Source organism: Harpegnathos saltator, unplaced genomic scaffold, assembly GCF_003227715.2.
Source record: "Harpegnathos saltator strain DR-91 unplaced genomic scaffold, Hsal_v8.6 scaffold101, whole genome shotgun sequence".
Classification (NCBI taxonomy): domain Eukaryota; kingdom Metazoa; phylum Arthropoda; class Insecta; order Hymenoptera; family Formicidae; genus Harpegnathos; species Harpegnathos saltator.
The window spans coordinates 405,001-417,141 of NW_020229875.1; the positions used below are offsets into that span (position 1 = coordinate 405,001).

The 12,141-nt window shown below is 54.7% G+C and overlaps 1 long non-coding RNA gene across 1 annotated transcript in view; it reads left to right on the forward strand.

The window, feature by feature from the left end:
• LOC112588443 (uncharacterized) overlaps positions 1 to 12,141 on the forward strand; it is a 128,316-nt gene that overhangs the window by 27,253 nt on the left and 88,922 nt on the right. The window lies entirely within an intron of this gene.

The window sequence follows — 12,141 nt, forward strand, 5'->3', positions numbered from 1 at the left end:
TCATTGACTCGTACACACATCCGTCGAGGCCTTTGTTCTTTAATGAACACCGGGCGAAGGAGAAGGAGCAGAAAAGGAGCAGAGAATCTCGTTCCGTCGTTGAATCGTATTAATATGCTCGCTATTGGAAATAAGCTTCGTCGCGCTCGGCACGCGAGCGTGACGATCGCGATTAAAATGTAGCCGACGGGCGGAGATAAAGATCCGATCCGAATTTGAAACGACGCTCGCTAGGGCTTGTCTGACTCGCGCGCGTGGGGAAGGGGCCGAAGAAGATAAATTTCAGCGGAGAGGCGGCTCTCGGAATCAGGAATCTGCCGCGTTTCTCAAGCAATCGTTGCCGGCGCGCGAGATAGGAGCGCGCGTTCGTTCTGTTGCTTATTTGTCGCCGGAGAAACGAAACGAGCTGGGGAAATGGCGAGCTGGTTTAAGGGCGGCGGCGGTAGGACGGGGGTTTGCGCCCGATACCGTGCAAATAACACTCGCAGACGAGAGACGGGAGGGGGGAGGGCTTCTCTCTGCGTCTCTCCGCTAGGCGCGACCCTCTCGGAGATATCTTCTCGGTTCGCATCGAACGTATCCCGTTCGAGGTTCGATGTTCCTCGTAGATGTTATCGAAGCGGCGCGAGCAGACGAGAAGGGATTCGCGACGCTCCCCGATAAGATCGCGGACGAGTATCTCGGCGAGAGTAGCGAGAGGAAAATTAAACGCGCGCGCGCGGGGAATTATTGCTCCATTAACGCAAACATTGACATTGACGGAGGATGACGCTCCGACGCAACTTGCCGTCGAGCAGCGAGTACTCGAGGTTCGATGTTCCCGTGGATGTTATCGATTCGCGCGACCAGACGGAGGGATTCACGACACCCCGCCGGCTGAGCGCCGGACACGGCAGGGAGAAATTAGACGCGGACGAAATTACCGTTTCGTTCACACGAACGTGGAAACGCTCGTCAAAGCTTGGCATGGGTGGTTTACCGGGCCTTTCCCCTTTCCCGCTGTGATCGTCTCGACAATCGGACAATTTACAGGGAAGCGCCAAGCCGATGTAACGATGCGCGGCCGTAACGGCGAGAAGACATCGCTCAGCGACACGTATGCACGCCGAATTGGGGGTGTAGGATCGGCAGAGAGAGATGGAGAGAGAGAGAGAGAGAGAGAGAGAGAGAGAGAGCGAGAGAGAGAGAGAGAGAGAGAAGAAGCGAGAATTCGTATAAATCGTCCGCGTTGCAACGCGCCACACACGCGTGTATCTCTTACGTCTGGACGAACGGCGGAAGAACACAAAGCTAATGCAATTTTGCAATTACACCGAGCTCGCCCGCTCTCTTGCCGGCCTGGAATTGCCGAGGGGTGCGGAGGAATGTCCGCGATACCGTCTCCCCGCTCCCCGCCCCGTCCCGACCAGCTCCTCGCGCGAACAACGCGAGAATATTTAAATTTCGTTTCGTTTCCGCGTCGTTATTCTTTCATCCGCGCGCCGCCGCGGCTCCGCTGGTGATTAATTAGCGAATCCAATCGCCGACGCGCGGAATGTGTGTATGTGCACGTGTGTGTGTGTGTGTGTGTGTGTGTGCGTGCAGTGGCTTTTACGTTGTTGCCAACCTTGACAGCGGTCAGACGCAAGACAGATCCTACTTATTTGCCGTTTGATAAAATACGGCTCTCTTTTCCACGAGCACGTCAACGCGACGCTCGCCGTGCCTCGCCGTGCCGTGTGCCGGGCTTTCGCGTTTTCCATCATTATCAATCGTAGTAATTTATTATGCACGGGGTGCCGCGCTGCGTCGCGATGCGATGCTACCCCCTTCGCTCGCTGCGCGATTTTTTATCTTGCGCATTTTTTGTTGTCTCGAGTGCCCTCCTTCTCGTTCTGTGATTTTATTTGTTTTCCACGTTCTCGTCACGTTCACCCTAGCGCGTTACCGGGGATAATAAACCTCGGTAACGAGTAATAAATCCCACGATTATCATGATATACTGGTCGCGGCAGCGAGACACATCCAGTCCTTTCATCCCCCATTCGGTCCCGATATTCTCCGCCGGTCCGGCGGAAACTTTCCGAAGGATACGTAATAATCCAGCCCGCAGTTCCGCGTCCTCGCACCCCGGCGCGAGAGGCGCTCTCTCTTTCCCCCCCCCTCTCTCTCTCTCTCTCTCTCTCTCTCTCTCTCTCTCTCTCTCCTCCCCTTCCCCACCTTCTCTCTGTCCCCCGCTCTCTGGCAGCGTGATGGAAAGACCGGGGGAAGGAGGCGGACTCTGCGCGTTCGCGCTGCTGTATTAGATTTGCTTTCTAGGACACTTTAATCAGAATGTACCTATGTAAATTTTTGAATACACATCCCTCGTCTCCCGCGATGTTTGTATAGGTCAGGCGAAGGTATTTTCCTGCCGAGCGGAGGACCTCCGCCGCCGCCGCTACCGCCGCCGCCGCCGCCGCCGCCGCCGCCGCCGTCGCCACTGTCGCCGTCGTCGCCATCGCCAACGTGTCCCGTGAATTAAAGAATTTGCAATTCTGAATTTCAGGTGATCGCATACATACGCCGTCCGGCTTTATCCCGGCGACGACGGCTCGCCGCTCGCGACGTGCTCTTTTGAAGCGACCGCGGATGCACGAGACATTTATGTTACGTCGCAAACCGGACTTATTCTGTATTTCGCGGAGGGTCGAATTTCTTTTTTCCCCCTCTCTCGCTCCCGCTCAGCGCGCTCTCTCTCTCTCTCTCTCTCTCTCTCTCTCTCTCTCTCTCTCTCTCTCTCTCTCTCTCTCTCTCTCTCTCTCTCTCTCTCCCTCTCTTTTTTTCATATCTCCCTTTCATGTCTTTACGCCGGGTTTTATAAGTGAAATCTTTGCCGGCGGAAACAGCGGGCACGCACCAGCGCGTGTAAAGTTAAATGAAGAATATATACGTCGCAGAGCAGCAGCCTCGTCGTCGCGATAACCGCGGTGGCCGCGGTGATCGCGAAGCTCGCGCCGTAATACGTTACTTTTATCGTATTTGCGCATGTATAATATGATGCGCGCGCGCGCGCGCTCGCGCGCTCGCGAGCGCGAAGAAAACGCCGTTACAAATTCTCACGGTCGGGATTATCGCGATAATCGTTACAAACGTCCGCGAAAATTATCGCCGGGGCTTACGCGCCTCCTTAAATCAGCGCGCGCTATTGTTTTATCGCGCGCGACTCGCGCGAGCAATTACACCAATCGCATACCGCGATACGCCATTCTTGTGAATATTCAGGCAAGATCGCGGCTTTGAAGCTCGCCCACTCGTCGATATCGCATGTGCGCCACTCGCTACTCGAGCGCAGCGTACACCCTCGAGGAGGGTAGACATCGGCGCGCGATACGCCGACTGGTTAGGCACGAATTTCAAGATGAATTCCGACGGACAATTACGACATTTTAATTGCACAATACTCGGGCAGAGGGAACACGGGCTAGAAAGAGAAAGAGAAAGAGAGAGAGAGAGAGAGAAAGAGAGAGAGAGAGAGAGAGAGAGAAAGAGTGATACGAGTGGCGCACGAGAAGTGAACGCGCGCGCGGAAAAGAGGGTGGCGAGGCGCGGAGACGGCGAGAAAGAGGAGAAAGACGGACAGAGGATGCGCTGTGTATGGGGGGGGGAGGCGGGGGTGGCGGCCGCGCGGAGGATGGACGGGCACAAGAAATGACCGACCGAGCGCACACGCGTATAATTATAATAACATTACTTGACAGAGATGGCGGCGAGAGGCGAGCCCGGTCGGCCAGGCTCCGCCGAGCATTGAAATATTATACCTACCAAAGAGAAAATAATTAAAATTCAACCCTTGCGCCGGGCTCGCATGCGAGTGCGCGTCCGTGTCCGTGTGAGCACCGGCGCACACACGCGGGACTCTCGCGCGCGCCTTCCACGTGGGGTAAACCGACCCTCCTCCTCGCCCGCCCCCCCCTCGACGCCGCTACGTCCTCTTCCTCCTCCTCCTCCGCCGCCCTCCGCCTCCTCGTTCGTTCTCCAAGGATGGGGTTTCCCATATTTTTTCCAGCGCCCTAGGTAACAGGTATTCCGGAAACGTTTGTTCGTTACGTACGTGCTTCTGAGCGCCGTTGTAGTAAGTAGAAAAAGCCCCCGACGTGTACCTTTCAAGTTGGATTATCGGGCCGGATGAATGCGCGCATTCACGATCGCTCGGCTTGACTCTGACAGCGTTATTGTTGCGAAGCGCGTTCGGTATCCGCGTGTCGATGTTCTTCCTGCGGTAATTGCCCCGTTACACGCGTCCCGCCGGTTTCGGTAATTAATCGGTTTTATCTCGCGGCTCGCTATTCTACGAAAGTGAAGAAAGGGATGAAAGAGAGAGAGAGAGAGAGAGAGAGAGAGAGAGAGGGGGGGGAGAGAGAGAGAGAGAGAAGGGAGGAGGGGGAGAGAAGGGCAGTCAAACCCAGATAGCGATGTATCAGCGCGAATCGACCGTCGATTGAACGCCGACGGTTCGTCACGTGGAGACTGTCGTGTTTTTCTCTTGATTCGTCTCTCTTTTTCATTCGAATTACGAAACGCGAGGCACCGCACGCCTCTCGCGACGATCGTCTGGCCGCCGACGGCCTCGCCCGTCTCACCCGGCGAACGCTGCTTGACTCGACGAGGCGAACTGCGATCGCACGTGACCGCCGGAAAAGAAAGGGCCGATCGCGCGGAGTGGTTGCGCGGGCCCGCCTTGATTGATATTTTAATGGACTCTGATGGAAAAAGGAGTCCTTGAAAATCGCCCCACCCTAGGCGCGAGGCTGCGACACGGAATCGCGAAACAAAGGAATTTAATGGCAGCCGCAGAGATCCTTCTACTTTAGCAGCACCCCTTCCCCCTGCTCCTCCTGCCCGCGTCGTCGTCGTCGTCGTCGTCGTCGTCGAGTCCCACTCTTCCGTTTTCACGGCTATCAATAGCGTTGGAGCATTCGGGGGGCTCTCTCTCTCTCTCCCCCTCCCCTCCCGCGCCCGTTCCCCCGCGCGTCAAACGCCGTCGCTTATAATTTATTCAAATTAGCCCGGGGATTATTCATGAAAAAGTTACGACGCGGAGGTGAGTCGACGTTCGACGGCGGACTGCCGCTCGATAATATCGCTCTATCTCTCTCCTACGAGATTAATATAGGTTTATTATGCGTTGCGCTTTCGTTGTTTTGCGCTATCTCGCGTGATTACTCGTGGATCAAGGTACAGGCACAAAAAGCTACCCATCTACCACCTACCAACCTACCGACCTAACCGGAGGCGTTCGCGATACGCGGGACTCTCGCCGCATTCCCGCCGCCTCCCGCGAATGAGGACGCAAATCGTTCGATAATTCCCCGCCCCCGAGGGAAGCTCGACTTTTGTCAGCTCGGTTTGAGCTGCGCGCGCGACGCGCTTTTCAAGGCTTGCCCTCCGGGCGAAGTCCGAGCTTCGCGTCTTCACGGGCGTTGTCGATCGATCGAAATACCAGCCTGCTCCACGAACGGAGCCTGATCGTCCGTTTCTCCGCCCTCTCTCCGCTCGTACGCGCACGGGGAACGTCCGCAATCCACATTCCGCGCGCCTCGGCGAATAATTATTCGCGCTCTTTAAAAGTGCAAAAACAAGGAGCACGCGAGCACGGGCGAGGAGCGCCCGTTGACACGGGAGCGCGCGCAAGGCCGAATCACAGCGGCTCGTAACGGGTCGTACATTATGATTTAATGCTAACACTGTGGTAATGTCGTCAGAGAGACTCCTGCGTATAAATAATTCGCGTGTCCGGACGCCCAACCCCGAGGACCACGGAGCCCGGGGTGGACGAGGGTGCAGAAAGAGCAAGCGGAGACGGAGGGAAGGAGTCGCGCGGGGGTCGGTACGGCGGGTTTTTAATGCGGCATCTCTAGGGGCGACCAGGATTACCAGGAGGGGGTGGGGGGCGTGGAGGGGAGGGGGGGGAGTTAAAAAGGAAGTTTTTAATAATTTTTCATTTTCTCTATATTTATTATCGCACGTTTCCTAACCGGGGGTGGGAAACGGAGGGAACAGGGAGTTGTGTTTTGTCGGAGACAATGGGGAGGGTCGCGGTAACGCCGGACCGTCTACCGTCGCAGGAGGCGCGGGAGGGGGGTGGGGCGGCGGGCGGGCGTAAGGGACGGGATTTCGCGATTGTCAGTTGTCGTTGTGAAATTTTAATTCGCCCTCTCTCGCTTCTTCCTCTGTTCCTTTCTCTCTCTCTCTCTCTCTCTCTCTCTCTCTCTCTCTCTCTCTCTCTCTCTCTCTCTCTCTCTCTCTCCCTCCCTCCCTCCCTCCCTCCCTCCCTCCCTCCCTCCCACCCTCCCCCTCTCTCTCTTTTGTTTTATAACCGTCCTCGCCTGTCCCCTTCCGATCTTACAGTGAGTAAAAGCCATCGCGCGATCCCACCGCCCTAATCCGCAGCGCGAAGTCATTTTTACAAAGACGCGCCGGATGCTCGCGGAAATGTAGTGCCTCTCCCGCGCGTTTCGCTCCGCATTCATTTGCCGTGCGTAGTTGTTGCACGCAGTTTCACGTTGCGAATCCTCGCGTCGTTTTTCCGCACTTCTGTCCGCGTCGCTCTCTCACTCCCCCCTCCCCTCCCCCCGCCCTTCTCTCTCTCTCTCTCTCTCTCTCTCTCTCTCTCTCTCTCTCTCTCTCTCTCTCTTGCTCTGTGTGCAAGTCTCTGACGGTTTTCTACGCGTATAAATGTCTGAAGCGCTGCTTAGCGCGATGCTTTGTGATTTTTACACACAAGAATGAGCAAAAGAGTAAAAAAATATTCATATATATATATATATATATATATATCGATGTTCGTGCATTTGTTAATTGCGTTGAGCGAGTTAAGGACTAAGCGCTTGCGGGAGTTCAGGGCATGCGGGAAAAAGTCACGGGGAAATAATCGCGTTTGCCAAACAGCTTGATCGAAGAGGACGGAAAAAGGCACTTGATGTGCCGGGGAGCGCGCGGGGGCGCGCGGGGGGCGCAGGAAATTCGTCCGTGCTAATTTGTCGCGAAGATCGTCGAATTGAAGCTGGCGCGGGGTCTCTTCTATTGGCTCGGAGCATTTCACCGTGTGCCTTTCTTCCGGCCACCTTCCAACAGCCGGCTCTCCCTTCGCGAATACGAAGCGTCCTATCGTATTTTCTGCGAGCGCTCTTCCGAATTACGAACGTCGGGAGCCTCGGTGACGTAAAAGAGAGACGCAGGTCGGATAACGTTGCGAAGAAATACGGGCGGGGAACGCTTCGCGAGCCAAATTCGCGATATCTCGGCGAAACTAATTATCCGTTTATGTGCACGCGTGAGTGGTTGAATCGGTCGAAGCGACGAGATGTGTCGAAGCTTTGAAAAATGCGGGCTGTGTGTAAACGGCCTTAATTAGAAATATTTTAAAAGCTCACACGCCCTCGCGCCCTAAAATAACGGGACTTTGAAACACGGGAACGAAAGCGGGACTGAAAATTTGGCGGTAACGTCTGAAAGGACGAGGATCTGGGCGGGCGGGCTGGTCGAAACTCGATAAAGTTTCTAAATACGGAGTATTTTTAGTTATGAATTAATCGCACGGAAATCCGCGCGCGCGCGCGTATTCACGCGTATCTACACTCATTTGCGCTGTCTGTATTGAATGTAAAGAGCAGAAAAATTATGTTTACACGGGAAAACCCGCCACGGATCATTTTCCATCCGGCGGCGCTGCGCTGCGCCCGCCTCGCCGCTCGTTCTCGCTTCAGATCCCTTCCATCTCTTTATCCTGAAATCCAGTGAGATATACTACCGGCGTATTAATCAGGAACGCAGGGCAACCTGCTTTATGAGTCTTGAAGTATCGCGAGGAGGTGAGCGGGAGGAGGAGCAGGGCGAAGACATCAATGTCAATAATAATTCATTGATTACTTAATTCATAGTTGCCATGACGACCGTCTCTCGCTTTTCCCTCGCCTCCGAGCTACTCTGTTTTTCTCGCTTCGACGAAGGAGAGTACATACTCCTTAAACTTGTCTCACACGGAATCGAACGCGCCAATTACCGGCGCGAACGATTCGCTACGAGCGACCGAGCGAATCGTCCCTCCGTCAATTCACGCGATCGCGACGTTGACTTCGCGCGCGGCGGTGCGACGTGCGCCTGGAGTCGCGAAAATTCGGTTAACGTCCTCGACGTATCGCCGGGAACGCCGAGCGTCCTGTTGTGAGCGTCGCATTAGCCTTGCTTACGGGTTCGCAAGCAGGCAAGGAGAAACACGAAATGAATATTCAGAAGTTATTAGTCTGTAGTGAAATGTGACGGGGCTCACCCTTCTCGAAAACCACCCTGGCCTCCGCTACCGTCGCCCACTCCTCCCTACCCTTCACCCGCCCCTCCCCCCTCTTCTTCCAGGCCGGTATAGATTTTGCGATACATCCTGGCGGAAATACTCGCGAGCGAGCGAGCGAGCGAGCGAGCGAGACACCCCGATCCGCCAGTAGCCGGTCGAAGAAGGGGTTGAAGCCTCGATGAAACGGCGGGGATGAAATCGTGAAAGATGAGGAGGTTGGAATAGAGAGACGGGACTGGCGGGGCGTGAGGGTAGTGAGCGAAAGGGGCTTTATGCACGAGCTAAGAAGCGCCATTGACGGCCAGCAAGGAGGACGTGTATGTATACACTTCGACTTTGTCAGCGCATTTGATAAGCACAAGACTTTGGTAACACCGACGTGACGTAACCCCGTCACGTATCTGGCAGTCACCGAGTATAATCCTCGCGCACGTACGAGGAGGACAGAGGTCTGCGGCTGCTTAAATTAAAGTCGTCCGACGATGTTTTCGCGAGCGATGTGGCTGGCTCGACGTGGAATACCGAAGAACCACCATCCCCATTGATTCTTCCTTCGACGTGATCTCTTCGTCGTCGCGATCGGATCGATTCGATTTCAATACAATTGACGCGACTCTCGTCGTGCGTGATGTTACTCGGGAGCGATTCTCGCGGAGGAACTTTGGCAAATCCGTCGCGCGAGGAGTCGCGCTCTCGATCGTGGAAGAATGTCGCGTTCCGCCGGTGCTAATCTCGAGTTGACTCGCGGAATCGGCGGAGAAACAAATATTGAGAAACGGGCGGCGCCTTTACGTTGTTCGTAGTCGCTCCATCCCGTCGCCAAGTGCCGCGCGCAGCCCGCCATGGAAATACGATCCATACGAAACATATAATACCAATGCGTCTCGCTGGTATTTGTCGAGGAAGCGCGGGCGCGGACGGATAGAGATCTCCGACAATCGTGTAAACGCCTATACGAACGGTGCCATCTTGAAAGCGCGCGTCGTGGCGCAGGCGATATTCAAATGGCATCAATTTCTGCGAAATTGCTCCCTATATCTACCCGCAACCTGGATGCAGAGCTACCCCCTCTCCCTCTGTCTCTCTCTCTCTCTCTCTCGCGCGCGCGAAGAGGGTGAGCAGACCGTATTGGCAGATAGCTACAGCATCGTTTTACAACCCCTTATCTGGATAAGTTACGGGCATTCTATTCGGCGATTCTCCGTCGTCCGAAGTTGCGTCGTCGAGGGTGTCATCGATTTCCATGGAAATCCCCGGCGCGTGTAACTCTCGTGTGCTATGCCAGATTGCCGCGCTGCTTTATTGCGCGAGACCTATCTATCTCGAGCGAGAAAAAAGGAAAAGTGTGTGTGTGTGTGTGTGTGTGTGAGAGAGAGAGAGAGAGGGAGAGAGAGAGAGAGAGAGAGAGATAGATAGAGAAACAGAGACCACAGGCGGCTGTCGTCGTCTGTCGAATGCGCCGAAGACATCTCCGATTGGCCGGGGACGTCAGCGCGTCGAAGATGTTACCCATCGAGTAACATGAGTTTTCGTTCCCACTGAGAGGTATTTGCTTCTTCTTCGTCTTCTTCTTCCTCCTCTTCCTCTTCTTCTCCTTCCTCTTCTCGATCGGTCGCGCGAGACGACCGACGTCGAATTCTCGGAGCTGGAATTGTTACACGCGCGAGTTGCGCCAGACCCCCGAGTCCCCGTCCGCGATTGTGCCTGTCGTTTACACATTTGTTTCCATACACTTGGTACACCGCGGACAACTCGTTCGGCGAAACTGTCGAGCTCGAAATTTCAGTGCCTAACGAGCCGAAGAAGAGTCACTCGGCGAGGCTGGGCGGCGGCAGCGGCGGCGGCGGCGGCGGCGGCAATCTCGGAGGAGAGCCCCCGTTTTCCTTCCTCCTCTTCTTTCCTCTTTTTCTCTTCGCCTCGCCGCAGAAGAAACACCCGCGGGGCTCGGCAACTTTTTTTCATCAGCATTTTACGGTTATACCGGCGCATTAATAATGCACATGCTTAATATAAAGAGAGGCCCGCGAGTCTCCGTCTAATAAACTGGAAGAATGCTTTATAACCGTCCGCGGTTTTGGGTCGTGAGGGGGCGACCGGCGGGGGAGGCGAAGGGTGGGCTGGAAGGCAAACTGAAGGGGGTGGCTTTTCTTCTTTATGCTCGCCAAACGGCCAATCTCTCCTCCGCGCGTCGAAGGAAAGTGGTCTAACTTTCCGGCGCTACGGAGAGACAACGAACTCGTCGCGCGATATAGCCCTCGGAAGCGCGACTCGTTAAAGGACCCGCCGTTCTCCCGCGTCCTCTCCCGTCTCTCCAGCTTCACGTCCCGCTGCTATTCCTCTCGCCACGGACGCGTGGCGAGAGGAAAATTTATTTCCGTGCAAAAATTTGTCAACGCAACGGTCGATGCCGCGGAGAAAGAGAGAGAGGGAGAGAGAGAGAGAGAGAGAGAGAGAGAGAGAGAGAGAGAGAGAGAGAGAGAGAGAGAGAGAGAGGCAGTGAGACTAGCCGCCGAATGTCCAAACTTGGCGCGACAAGTTTCGCAATTCGCGCGGACTTCGTATTCCTGTCAGCTCCGCTTTATTTACTCGTCTCGCGATCGTCCACGAAGCGCACTCTTCTCTCCGCGGCAAGTTACACCGCGGAATAAAGACGCCGGGATATATTTAGCCATTATCTACGGGGGATACATCATTTATGATAAAATTCTAGTCGCGAGTCATATCGGTGGCGCGACGCGCGGACGTAAATCACCTTTAGCATAAAAATTTTCATATCCATCTTATCCTCGAGAGCCAAATGAATTTTTCGTTCTCCCCGAGCTGATTTCCGAGTTGCGAGCGAGAGGAGGCGCTTCCAGATAGCGAAGGTGAGACTTTTTGAAAAATATGAGTTTAATAAAGAAGGTGGTATGATGTATGGCCTCGTGCCGAGGGAGGGAACCTAGCAGGATCAACCAGCTTCGATACACAGATATTGTATATGTAATATAAGTAGATGAAGGGAATGGGCGTGATGTACTGGGTGTCAAAATGTCTCGTGAGACGTTCGACGGCCAGCGTGCTGGTAAGAAAATTGCGGGAAACAAACCGGAGAGGGATATATAGACGCGCGCGCTGACGAATCTCGCCGCGCGTAGACGGCACGTCGGTGTGTTCTTTTCATCACGTCCTGTCGACGATGAAAAATGGAAGGCTTCACGCGCAGTTCCATGCGGTCTTGGTTTCGGCCGTGTCGTGCGAAAATTAGCCGAAATGTTACAGTCATTTCGCTGCTATCGATTCGAGTGTGTGCGTGTGTTATCCTCCGGGCGAGGCATCGATCGAGGCTGAAACTTCAAGCGCTCGACCTGTCGTTATTATCGCTGCCGTCGTGGTACTTGAAGCCCCGCCCCCCGCCCCGCTTTTTTCACCCCGCTCTCCCCTCGACGCATAATACCGCGCGAGACATTGAATATTTCATCCGAAAGATCCGTATTTTTCTCCGGCTGATTGTCATTCGAAGAGGTCCACGAGCGACAGGCGCCGTCCGTACGGCGGCGCAGGGAGCAGCGAAATCAATTATTCATCCCAATTGGCCGGGAAAAAGTCCTAATTATCCGAAGCAAATACAACCTTAATACGCAGAAGTATACCATCACCTCTCCTTTCGCCCCGCTCTCTTCTTCCCTCTCTCTCTCTCTCTCTCTCTCTCTCCCTCTCTCTCTCTCTCTCTCTCTCTCTCTCTCTCTCTCTTTCTCTCTTTCTTTCTCTCCCTCTATCTACGAGCTCCTCCGCAGTCACTCTTCGGCACAGCCTTCTCCTTCTTACCGTGAATAACCATTTGTATTTCC